Source organism: Lagopus muta, chromosome 15, assembly GCF_023343835.1.
Source record: "Lagopus muta isolate bLagMut1 chromosome 15, bLagMut1 primary, whole genome shotgun sequence".
NCBI classification, from domain to species: Eukaryota; Metazoa; Chordata; class Aves; order Galliformes; family Phasianidae; genus Lagopus; species Lagopus muta.
The window spans coordinates 756,458-769,903 of NC_064447.1; the positions used below are offsets into that span (position 1 = coordinate 756,458).

The following is a 13,446-nucleotide window of genomic DNA, read 5'->3' on the forward strand; positions in this document are numbered from 1 at the left end:
ATGATCCTTGAGGTCCCTTCCAACCCTGGCCATTCTGTGATTCTGTGATTCCATGATTTGTGCATTTCTATCAGAGCACAAATAAGCATTGTTAAAACATGCATTTGCTTGCAATATGAAAAATTGTGTATGGGAACTGCTGAGTCACGGCCTGAACCTCTGATCACCTGAGGTGAGCCATGAGCCAGCCAGAGGAGCACAGGTGAAGGCAATTCACCTGTGCTGCCGGAAGACCTATTTAAGAGCTGGCTACCACCAGGGAAGGGTCTTGCCTGGAGAGCCCTTCTTCTGGTGCTTTCTATAGGTGAGCCTAACGTATGGGTAAGCCTTCCATTTATTCTCTCCTATTATCCTAGTCTACTTTGTCTAACTCTCTTGTTCTTCTTATGATTATGACATTTTAATATCCATTGATTATACAAATTGCTTGCATGGGAAATTCCTAATTTTGCATGTATGTATGTCAGTGCACATGGGTGAGGATGTCAAGTGCATTAAGAACTGTTTTCAGGCCTCAGTCTATCAGGTCAAAATGAACAAATGTAGTCATGAATTCTCATATCCAGTATGACACAATTGTAAATGTTAATGACTCATTTACTAGGGAGGGAAATATTTTACTTCGTGATTTCAGAGAGCTTGGTTTGTACGCAATTGAGTGCAGATTTTGCATTTCTGATGTTACTGCTGCACTTACACCAACCATGCTGGAAGGCTTAAGCTACTGCATGTTCTTTGAGCACCAGAACCATTAACAAACTCAAGACAACAAAGTACTAGGGACAGTTTTTGGTTCTTAGGTACAACAACCAAGAGGAACAGACAGAAAAAAAAAAACTAATTTTAAATCAAGAGTTGTAAAGGAAAACTACATGCAACTGCAGGAATACTTCCAGTAAAAAGATAAGGCAAAAGAAGAAGCCAAGAAAAACTGCTGTAATGGTATAACATCCAATTACCACACATCAGGACACTGGCATTATACACATTATTTAGGCAGAGCAAAGGCATGAGCCATTAAGCTGCATTCAGAGCTGTGATGGCAAACACCAAGCTTAAAAAATATTGAGCTCTATCTTCTGCAAGTGTAAATCAGGCTTGCTGTTGTCAATGGATTTGGACTCGTTCACGGCTGCCAAGGATCTGTCTCATTAGGCTCATCTGACGCACCGTGCTGGAAACCCCTGTCTTGTGCGAACTCTGCAGTTTTTGCTGCCAAAAACTTCTCAGCCTTGAAAGAAATGTGCGACAAAACAATTGCACTTTGGGATGAAGCATCTCAAAAGAAAATCTGTTTGTTCTCTGCCCAGTTGCCAAATGCTTCCTCCCACATAAGCAATTGAAAAGTCTTATTTGAGCAGCTTCTAATGAATAGAATAACTGTTAACAAAAATGTATAGCCTGAAAGCCAATCTTAAGTATTTAAAACAATATTTTCTCATATTCTAGGGGAATAGCTGCTGACCTCTCACAAACAAGTTCTGTCCAGGTGGCAGCTTGCCAATAAGACAGGCAACCACTTAGAAAATGAGCATTCCTCATTTCTTTTCCTGAAAGACATCAACCACACCTGGATGCTTAAATGAGGTGGGTCACCTTCTCATCCCTATCTGTGGTCAGCTACTGGGCCTGCAAGAATACAGAGTATTTATCTATTGTATCTTGCATTTTATATAAACTGAGTTTTATAAATAACAAAGCAACACATTTCTTATCTCAAAACTAAAAATAGGTGGATTTGACGGTTGAACTATTTGGTGGATTAAGAATCAGTTGAATGGTTGCAACCAAAGGACTGTGGTCAATGGTTGTATGTCCAGGTGGAGGCTGTCGCAAGTGATGTCCCCAAGGGGTCTGTCTTGGAACATCTTTATTGATGATGCAAACAGTGGGATTGTGTGTACCTTCAGCAGTTTGCTGAGGACACCAAGCTGAGTGGTGAGGTTGGCACAACAAAAGGAGGGGACGCCATCCTGAGGGACCTGGGCAAGATGTTCCATGTGAACCTGGGCAGGATGGACCCTTGTGAACTTAACAAGGTTGAGCGAGGCGCAGTGCAGGGTGCTGTGCTCGAGTCGGGGCAGCGCCAGGTGTGTGCAAACTGGGAGAAGAGCTCACAGAGAGCAGCCCTGCGCAGAGGGACGCGGGGGTTCTGGTGGACGAAGAGCTGGATGTGAGGCAGCAGCGTGCGCTCGCAGCCCCAAAGGCCGACTGCATCCTGGGCTGCAGCAGCAGAGCTTGTCCCCCTCTGCTCTGCCCTCGGAGCCCCCAGCTGCAGTGCTGCGTCCAGGCCTGGGGCCTGGCACAGCAAGGGAGGGAGCTGTTGCAGCAGGGCCAGGGCAGGCGATGAAGATGCTCGGAGCTTGGAGCAGCTCTGCTGTGCAGACAGGCTGAGGAGCTGGCGTGTGCAGCATGGAGAGCAGAAGGCTGCAGGGAGACCTCATTGTGGGCTTCCAGGACTTAAAGGGAGCTTATGAACAGGAGGGGGACTTACCTTTTACACAGACTGATGGTGACAGGACAAGGGGGAACAGTTTTAAATGGAAAGGGTAGATTTAGGTTAAATGTAAGGGAGAAGTTCTGCATCCAGAGGTCGATGAGGCTCTGACACTGCTACCCTATCCCTGGAAGTGCACAAGGCCATACATGAAGCCCTGGGCAGCCTGAGCAGGGGGGGCAGCTAGCCCATGGCGGAGGGTTGGAGCTCAGTGATCTTTAAGTCCCTTCCAACCCAACCATCCTGTGAGGCTTTGGTTCTATGATTCTGTGGTATGATTCATGCTGGAAGAAAAATGTGTCTGAGAGGTAGCACTGTCCTCATTTAGGGATCTGCAACAAGGAGAGATTTGAAGTTACCAGGAAAAAATCTGGCAGAAAACACATGGTAACTCTGTGCTCCCCAAGAAATCACGTTCTTCTGTTATCTGTAGCCTAATTCAGAAAGACATTGTAAAGATGAAATCACTGGAGAGAAATGCAAGAGGTCAGCTTGCTCAAGCAAGGAGCTCTGCAGGAAACCTGCAAGAATAATTGACAAACAGTAAGGGGAAAACAAGGTAGGAGCAGGTGTAATACAGGAGTAGCAAAGATGTTACTGAAGAGCAATGTCTCATACACTCTGGAAGGTGAATAGGAGCATATTGTCCCATCATGCCCAATGGTGACATCTCATTTAGCAAAAACAATCCAACAAACAAAAATACAATGGAACAGAAACAAAAATACAATGGAACAGAATACTGCGCCACCAAACCACAGTGGAGGCCAATGCTAGATCAGAAAGTGAACTGACCAGTTAGAGAGCTGGGGCTGGGTGCCAGACTCTTCTACTCAGTCTCCTCAGTGGTGGTTGAGTTGGGGCACTGATGATTTCTGGGTGGAAAGCATCTGGAAGTGGATGCAAAGAAGAGCACAGTTTGCTCAGTTGGGGTTGTTCTGTGCTCCAGGGACAGGCCTGAACCCCATGAGCCCCAGGAAGGAATGGTGCAGGTATGGCAGAGGTTGGGAGTGATGGTGAGGTTACTGCATCTGTAGGACTCAGCACTCTGCAAAAATAGCATCTCTGGGAAGTAATATCTCTGGAAAAATAATTTACTGTTAAAAATATAGAACAACGTATAGCTGATGTTCTCCCTTGCCTTTTAAAATTGAGTAAATAGTAAATTTAAACTATTTTTGTCATCTTCTCTACATGACTTTTATGCATTACAGGCTCTGTTATTGTATCATTTTTATAGCTGGAGAAGTCCTAATTTGTCTCTATTGATTTTAACTTTGACTTGCTTTTACACCATGGACAAACATCTTCAAAAATCAATATTTTTACATTTTGACAAATCTGCCACAAATTGATTGTTTTACCTAGGAATCCTTGCCTTCGGAGTAACAGTAAAATAGAAAGCAGAAAGGGAAGCTATTCAGCTTAAAACCTCCCCCATCTTACTTAATGTTGCTCACAGTAAGACCTGTTGAACATACGTGGCATGTGCATCTGGGTTTGAATTTTAGGTCTCACTCAAGATGATGGCATTGTGGGATATCTTGTACCTTAAACTGAGTAATTTAACAGCAATGCCAGGGAGAGAATCTTCAAACATATTAAATGTTGAGAGTACCACTGAAAGTACATGTAGCTGCTGGCAACCTCATTTACAGGCAGAGAAAAAGAGGATTGGCAAGGTGATAGAGGTGATAGGCCACAGAGCAGATCATTGAATCTCCTCCAAGTAGAGGTGCAGGTTTTGCCTCAGTGTCTGTTTGCTGAGGCACCTCTGACTGGTGGCTCAGTCAGAAAAGTAAAGAAAAAGAAGCTGGCTGGCTGTGTAGGACCAAAATCAGTGCATATCCCCAAGCACTCTTGCCCAGGGTACCCATAGATTCTAAAAGTTCTGCTTAGTTGCTTCACCGAAAGCCATTGACTGCAACAGCTGCAAAGACAATTTCTAGGAGTTCTATCTATATACTATCTATATGTTTTAAAATGGCCTGCTTCCATTAAAACTTCCCCTGGGCAGCATTAACTTTTGTGGCCAGCACTTAGCAGGTCATCTTGGGTCCCACTGGCAGGGATTAAGCAGGTCTTAATTTTAATGAGAAGCTGTCAGACAATTTCTCATGCTGTTTATTCACAAATATAAATTCTTTTAACAGCCATTTCGGGCTTTGAAGGGCACCTGTTGTTGTTTAATTTCTTCCAGCAAATGCATTTATTATGATGATGTGGCACTCAGAGGCAGGAGCACCTCTCTGCCCTTTACAGAGAGCACAGGAGAAAGGAGGATGGGGCAGGAGCTAAATGCAGGTGAATCTGCCCAGCTCAGGGTGCTGCCCACGCATTCCCTCAGCACAGGTTTTCTGTCGATTTCAGGCAGAAGTAGAGACCTGGAGCTGCAGTCACTGATTTCAACTGAGAACTGGTCATTAGCTCTCAGCATTCCTTAGGAAATTTCTGTCAAGGTCACTCCTGCGTCCCATCAGAGAGAGACCAAGGATGGGGAAACTCCTCCTGCAGCCACCAGAGGTGCATTCAAGCACCCTCTTCCCCTCCGCATTGCAACAAGCCCCAGCTGCACTCAGCAGCTTCTGCAGCCTTGCTGAGCTGGCACAACTTCTCATCTTCAAAGGAGGGAGAGAGTGACCCCTCAATGACGCAGCCTTATCCAAGTGCAGCAGGAAACTGCTCTGCTAGCAAAGAGTTAATGCCAGGTGAAACCCTGTGAAACCATCCTGCCTTTTTCCCCACGGGCAGGGCTGCTGCAGGGGTGCATGCAAGGAGTGCAGAAAGAGAGAAGCTGTCTTTCAAACGGAATGAATGCTGATGGCATATAATGCTTATTGCTAAATCCATGCTGTGTCTGATAGCATCATACCAGATAGTTACGTGGCTTGTCCATTATTCCTCATCTTTAACCAGCAGGAGGAGGAGTACTCAGGAACAACACACAGAGTAGTGCGAGGGAAGGGACAGACTTGTTATAAGGGGAGAGTGAATCAAGAGCATAAAATGAGGTCTGGCACACTGCAAAATGAGGCTCTGAAATACATATTGCTATTATTTAATGACGGTATTAATCCAGCCAGCCAGTTATCTTGGTTCCTGCTCTTACCTTCCTGTAAGCCATCATCCATCTACTGTGCTGAGGCAGTCGCTTTGGAAAAGTTTCTCTGCCTGACAGAAAACAAGAAAAACAGCTGGAGATGGCTCTGCTGTTTCTCAGACACCTTGCAGATTCTGTCACTGCTCTGAAATGTCACCAGGAATTCAGGGTCTTGCTCTGTAACTGCAGAGGATGTAGTCATGAAGCCCTGCTCATGCTCAGCACTGGCTCCGAACACACTATGACTTCTGAGATGCTCTCAATGGTAGCTGTGATGTCATTCTAACAAAGATTCCTTTTTCTTTTGAGATTACAGGACAATGGTTTGATTTCTTATTTGAAAGAGCGGCCCAGGATGCCCCAGCCCATTTCTCAGTGCTGCAGTCACAGAAGTCTAGCTTTGACAAATGAGAATGAGGAAAGCTTTCCCAATCTCTTGTGCACCCATTTCTATGTGTCCAGTTAGAACCTAAAGGCACCCACAGTAATGAGGTGTGCCTGAAAATCCTGCTTATGGATTTCTCCATCCCAACCACAAAAATATTCCTATGCTGCCAAACACTGTACTTTGTTATTCCTTTTTACATTTTCCCCTTAGCTGTAGCCTACATGAGGTGAATATCAACTGCCTTTATGATTTAGGGGCCTGGGGGTCATTTGGTTAATCAAACAATGTTATAGAATTGTAGAATCACAAAAATCCTTAGAGTTGGAAGGGACCCTTTAAGACCATCCACTCCAACTCCTCTGCAATGAAAAGGAACACGCATAGCTCCATCAGGTGCTCAGAGCCCACCCAGCTTGGCCTTGAATGTCTCCAGCCATTAAGCATCCACCACATCTCTGGGCAATCTGTGCCAGGACATCATCACCTTCACTGTGAAAGCCTTTTTCCTTATGTCCAACCTAAATCTCCCCTCTGCACGTGTGAAACCATTTCCCCTTTGTCCTTTCACTGCAGACTCTGCTAAAGAGTCTGTCCCCTTCTCTCCTGTAGCTCCCTTTAGGATTACCCTCGTTGTGGTTAGTAATGCCAGCTATCTATAAAAATGATATCAAGGCACTGATTGGACTGCCCTAGAGTGAATTATTTATATGTAAGTGGAAGCATACAGCGGATCTTGCTTGTATCCCATCTCACTGCTATTTTGCAGGATTTCCACGACCCGCTTGAAATGGTAAAAAGTCCTACAGTTTCACATTGAGCTGTGAAGTGCCACACTGCTGAGACCATGCCACACATCAGGCAAAAAATCAGAAAAGATCAGTGTGTGAGCAATTCAGTGCTGACCTATGACATCAGGAGTTAAAATCTGGAGGTAGAAAAAAGGCATAGCAGCACTTCTGAGTATATTTCCACTCCAAGGACAGGATGCCACTCCCATTCATGCCCTTTTGCTTTTTAAATGCAAGCCTGAATCAAGCCAAAGAGATCTTGTCTTGCTAAGATTTGAGCAACTTTTTTTTCTTGTATTTTTTAAAAATAAAAGGACTTACTTTAGTAGTTTTGACCATTTAATTGGAAAACACTCTGTACTGCTCTTCTGACCCCTCTGAACAAGGCAGCATTATAAACAGCATGCAGAAAAGTCCTTGACAGAAAGCACACATTCAGAGTATCTTCAATACAGTACAAATAAGGGGGTGGGGCTGAACTTTGCGGTGCCACTCATGCCATCTATTCCTCTGGAAGTGCGTGTCCTCCCTCCTGCCTTCAGGGAAACCCCAAAGTGCTTTATCAGCTGCTCTGGATGCACATAGCTGGTGTAGATTAGAGCATCTGACAACATCAGCTGCTTTTTCTGCATTCAGGATATAAATCTCCACAGATGTCCCTTATCTGCAGTGTCGTATATTCAATCAGTACATTCAGTAATGCCACAGAAGTAGAATACCTGGGGGGGAATCCAGGCTGGGAAGCACTTGGCACAGACTGAATCACAACAGTGCTATGAAAAGACCTTAGAAATTCTGGACAGTAAAGACAGAAAGAATGCGGTGATTATGATTAAAATTCACCAGTTTCTGCTCAGTGGTTTGGAATGTACTGGATGCTTCCTTTGGGTTTGCTCACTGAATCTGTCAGTAGGACCAAAAGCTGTTTTTGTCTCCGTTTGGTCAAATGACAGCCAGCTGGGGAGGGTGGCGTTGCAGCCCTCTGGGTATACAGCATGTGGGCACTCATCCCCTTCCCTCAGTGCCCTCACTGCCTCTGCAGCACGCCGTGCTCCACACCAACATCACCACTGCTTTGAAAAGTGACTGCCATACTGAAACACTGTCATTCCCACAGGAAATTCTGGTCAAAATGCCGATGACTGCTTTTAGACTAACAACATCTTCCACAAAAAGAGTTTTAATTTCAGAAAGCACAAAGCACCTTTAATGTTTGTAGAGTCATAGAATGGTTGGGATTGGAAGGGACCTTTAAGACCATCTTGTTCCAACCCCCCTGCTATAGGCAGAACACTTTCCTCAAGCCCGGGTTGCTCACAGCCCCATCCAGGTCTTGAGTGCTTCATAGAATCACAAATGGCTTGGGTTGAAAGGGACTTCAAGGATCATGAAGCTCCAACATGCCTGCCAAATACAGGGCCACCAACCACCACATTTAATACCAGCCCAGGCTGCCCAGGGCCCCATCCAACCTGGCCTTGAACACCTCCAGGGATGGACGGAGCATCACAGCCTCTCTTGGCAGCTATTCCAGCACCTTACCGTTCTCATAGCAAAGAACTTCCCCCTGACATCCAACTAAATCTTCCCTCCCTCAACTTCAAACCATTTCCCCTCATCCTGCAGTTATCTCCCCTTTCAAAGAGTTGACTCTCCTCCTGTTTGCTTCCAGGAAGAGGACATCAACAACCTTTCCAGTGTCTCACCACTCTCACAGTAAAGAATTTATTCTAGTCAAAATCTCTTCCAGTTTAAAACCATTTCCCCTTGTCCTGTCACTGCATGCCCTTATCAAAAGTCCCTCCCCAGCTTTCTTTGTAGGCCCCTTCAGGTACTGTTGGTAGCTTTGCTTTTTGTTGAGTATCATCCTTGTTTGCTAATATTATAGGCCATAGGCTGTCTCCTCTGGGGAATGAGGCATCAGTTTTGTTATAAATAGGAAACATACACTCATTTTCTATGCATAGGGGAAGCACTTTGTTCTCGGAGAAAGATGAATTGTGTAGTCCCAACAGGTGACACACAGTAGATGTTGTTGCTTTCCATAACCTGAGCTGTAACCCAGCCGTGCCCTTTGCTTTTGCAGATGTCAGCTGTACCATCTGCTCACGAAAAAAAAAAAAAACAACAGCCATGCATCGCTGTGAAAGCCCTGAGGTCTGTGGTCTTTTCTGCACTCTGATCAGGACGTACGTTTTTAAATAGCGCGACCTTTATTGAGCCTTACAAAAATGAACTGTGCGAGATGGAAAACCTGAAACACATACAGACAAGGTTTCCTGGTAGGAAAAAGAATACTGTTGTATTGCAGGAGCTTTAAAACTAGAAGAGATAAATTCAGTTCATCTCCTCTGAAAACCTTTGGGAGAGCCTCAGAGAAAAAGGAACAGGTGACAACAGATACAGAGATCTGATCAGAGAGGGCTGAAGGACGGGAAAAATTCTTGCTCCATTGCAATCACAGGCTGTTTTTGGCACTGCTTTCAACAGAATGAGGTCTTCATCAACTGGAATGTTTAACACATGACAGTTTTGCAGCCTTCTCCCTAAGGAGAGTGCTGTGACCTGTGAGCCGGCTGCCTGTCGCTTCTGCTGCCAGGTGCTGGCTGGGAAGTTCTGCCAGCAGCCTGGGAAAGGGAAAACTGCAGAGCTGTGAGGGCCTCGCTGCCTCGTGTCTCTCCCCTTTTCTGCATCCAGGCAGGGTGTTTCCTTCTACATCTCATGAAAGCTACAGAAATGCTTTCTTTCTGTAAATGAGGCCCTCTGCTCCAGTTTCTCCAAGGACAACTACTGAGGACAGCTTCTTCCATCCTGCCCTCCTGAAGGTCAGTTCCCAGATCATTCCATTGTTTTTTCTTTCCTCCATATGTCACTGTCCCCTTGCTTTTCTACAGCAAGAAGTCATGTCATACAAGGTGAGCCCTTTGGTAGCGTCTGCCTCCCTCATATCCCATCTGGACAGCCTAAGGTTGCAGTTGTTGCTGGTCTCTGGTGAGAAATAAACCTGAGTGAAACACTAAAGCAATTGCTTTGTAGCGTAAAGCAAATATCAGTGGTTTTGTTTCCTCTGCTTTGTTTGATTGAATTCTAGCTGGCTTCAGAAGGAACACAAGCAGCACGGATCAGCAGGTATTACTCAAGAGCTGCTCTGCAGACTCATGCCAGTCTAAGCTACTGCCAGTATGGATGGCAGCACTCAAAGAAGTGCAAGCACTGACATGAGGTCACACAACTCTGAGAAATGCGGCTGCTCTTGCTAAGATTCTCTCTGACTTCATTACTCGGTGACTAAGGGCAACAAAAAACCTTGTCCTAACAGACCAGCTTTTCTAATTCAAAGGAGATGGAGGGCAAATTTAAGGAATACTGTGCTGCTTTGTGTCACCATGAAATATCAGGTATTCTTAACAATCAATGTCAAATCCTCCAGACTTCCTGAAAATGGGAAAAATAGGAGCATCCTGCTAAAAATCAGAAACAGTGAACTTTTTTGGCTGGTCTTGAGGGCGGTCTAACAGGGGCTGACTGCTGAGTTATTCATTGGCTTTGCTTACAGCCTGAACATTTGTTATAGCTGCCAAAATTCAGGACAGCTCCCTATGTCAGATCAGGTAAAGGCTGTTCAGGGAAGTTATGACACTTAAATTAATGGGACCTACTCCTAAGACTGTTTCTGGGAGGTGACATATGTGAAACCACAGACTCCTCCAGAAAAGCACATTGGATGTCTAACACAGGCAGATGTTGAGGTAAGTGTTTCTGAAGAGTTTTTTAGGTATGTGAAATTGTCTGTATGGTAATACAGAAGTTGCCCAGCTGGTGGAAGATATTTTATGATGTAAAAATCAGTGGATGAGGCATGGATGAAAACGCTGCCAAAGCAGGACCACTGATATGACAAATATGGTGCCAAGCAAGTGCCACAAGAAAATCTATGAATTGCATATATTCACTGTTAGTTACAGATCTTGAATCCATCATTTCAGGATGCTGTTAAAATTCATGCTGTTCTGAGAGGCACTCTTGGAATATGTATAAAATTACCCAATTAATCTTAAAAAAAGTCCAGTGAGATAGTAGATTTTGGGAGATAAGCCGTGAGCAACTAAATACACTGCCAGGCACCCATCGAGTGGGCTTTCCTTGGAGAAGAACACTGTGCCGCTGCTTTCTGAGAGCTGCCTTACAGCAGGAGCCGAGCTGGATTAGGGACTGCAGGAAACACATTTGCAAATCTCCCAATTTTAGTATTCTTTCATATATTAAAAGAGCATTTTACCAAACATTCATACAAATGAGTGAGTTTAATGTTGCAAACTAAATTACCTCCTTACTGAAGTGCTTTCTTTGACAGACACAGATCCTGGGGTCAGTGGTCACTGGTTTCTACATCTGTGATTAAATCTGACGGTGAAACTGGGGAAATCCCTGAGATACTCAACCCTGGCAAATGAAATACAAGTATTTTTCAGCACTCCTTTTCTCCTTCCCATTCCCACCCTCTGAAGCACCTAAGAGCACGTTTAAAGACCTGGCTGTGCATGGCAGGATCTGTATAAAGATCAGAATAACCAAACCTGTGGTTCCACTCCTTCCCCCTTCCCCCCCCCCCCCCCATTCAGGTGTTAGTGGAGGGGATGGAATGAACCAAGCACTTCTGCAACACAGATGGATCCCCCGTGTCTCTGCACCTCCATGGTCTGGATGTGCCTTCACCCTCCTGGCTGGCAGTGGCTGCAAGGTGTGTGTTTATGCGTTCTCTTATGGCAGTACACACAGCAGCAAGGCTTTGATGTGTAATCTCTACGTGGCAGTACCCAAAGTCAGTAAATGAAATCACAGTCTCATATCGATTTTATGTATGGCTGATAATGAATTTCGGAATCCTCAGGGATTAGGTAAATGTGCTGACACAGAGCTATGGGGTAAGCTCATATTTTTCTTTGTCATAGCAGCTAGCCACTATTGACATACACATTTTTGCTATGATCACATATTAAAATTCAGTATGTGTGTCTCGTCTCATTTCAAACAAGGTGAGGAGGGGGTTGGGGAGTGGGTGGAATTGGCCTGCTAATCCTAATAAAAGGAAACCCATTCAAATGAGTAATTTTATAAACTGCTGAGCACTCGTGCTGAATGAGGAGTGAAGCCTCTTGCTGTTAGCTTTGGCAAAGGCAAAGCTGCTTTGATTATTAAAGCCACCATGAGGGAATACCTAGCAACAGATGCTGCCAGTGAACCACACAGACCTTGGTCAGAAGATCCGTTTGATATATAAGAGTGAGGAAACATTTCAATTGATAAAAAGGACAGAATGAACTTCCTGCTACATCCAAAGCAGAAGTTTGATGCACTAAAAAAAAAAAAAAAAAAAACTGAAAAAGTTACTATTTATACTGTAACTATGTAAATTGTGTTTTTCCGTGCTAGGAGGTGATGTTTAAAACACATCAGAGGTCTGGACACAAGAGGAGAGGGATGCGCACAGCTGAGGACAGGTCTCTGAGCACCAGCCCCTCAAGAACCTGCAGTCCCAGCCCCAGTCTGTGAGTATAGGGGGCACAGATCAGGATCCCCACATGAGCAGCAACAGAAACCATTTGAGAACTGACTTTAATAGTTAAAATTCAATTTCCATACTCCAGTGACTTATGTATTAATATTCCCTAATTTTTGGTTACAGAAGGCAGCACTCGCAGCATTTACAAAGCTCACACAACCCTCAGAAGTCACTTAGATAGTGGTTTTGAAGGCAGGTTCTGCTAATCAATGTGTTAAAGATTTCTTTCATACTGCCATCCATCATTTTATCATAGCACACTGTTTAGCAATTTGCTTATGCTAATTATTACAACAGACAGAGAAGCTCTGAGCACAGCCCTAGGCTGTGTTTGCTGTGTTATTGACATTCCCTTCATCTACCACGGGGAAGGCCCGAAATCCCCCAAACACCAAGAAAAATGTAGATACCAAAAGTGTATCTCTTCCAATTGGCAAGTTCCCCTTGATGCTCTCGGCAGAGGGGAAAGCTGCTCCTACCTCCTCCACCAGAAGCACTCCTGGGTGCAGATGTGGCAGTGAGACAGCCAGGAATCTGAGAGAAAGGGACAACTCTGATGCATATACCATGGTAAATGTGTTCAGGGATCAGGAATGTTGATTACAAGAGCAAAGCAGAGAGATAGCAGTTAGTTTGGCAGATAGAGCACTAGGTCTGTGGGCATTGCCTTCAGGCTTTGTTTTCCAACTGTAGCTGCATTGCCTGTTTTGGCTGTTTTGACCTTTCTGAGGGCAGAAGAATTTGCCAGGGTATTCTGCTCTAGTGTCTTCCTAACTGAAAGTATTTTGGCAGTGTGTGTGGAAGTATGAGTATGCCTCTCCCATAATCTGTGCAGATATGGAAGTTTGTTAGGGTAAACAGAGCTCCTCTCCTTCCCACCCGTGCAGAGTAAATGTTACCTCATATTCCGCACTCTCCATATCTAACCATTAACTGCATCCTCCCCATGCAGTGAGCTGAAGGGGGCTGTGAGGAGGAGCCTTCAGATTATCCTATAGTGGGATTTTAGATGGCAAGTTTCAACAGTCCTGGATCTCTTAGGGAGCTGCCAGCAAGGATAAAGGCACTGAAACATCTCTGCCTCCCATCTACCCTGGGAGAACACAGCAA

General features: G+C 44.7%; 1 long non-coding RNA gene across 1 annotated transcript; it reads left to right on the plus strand.

The window, feature by feature from the left end:
• Positions 1 to 282: 282 nt before the first annotated feature.
• On the plus strand, positions 283 to 6,103 carry LOC125700939 (uncharacterized). The gene is made up of 3 exons (XR_007380095.1): positions 283 to 304; positions 1,450 to 1,587; positions 5,914 to 6,103. It is a non-coding gene; the product is annotated as an uncharacterized LOC125700939 (long non-coding RNA).
• The last annotated feature ends 7,343 nt before the right edge of the window (positions 6,104 to 13,446 follow it).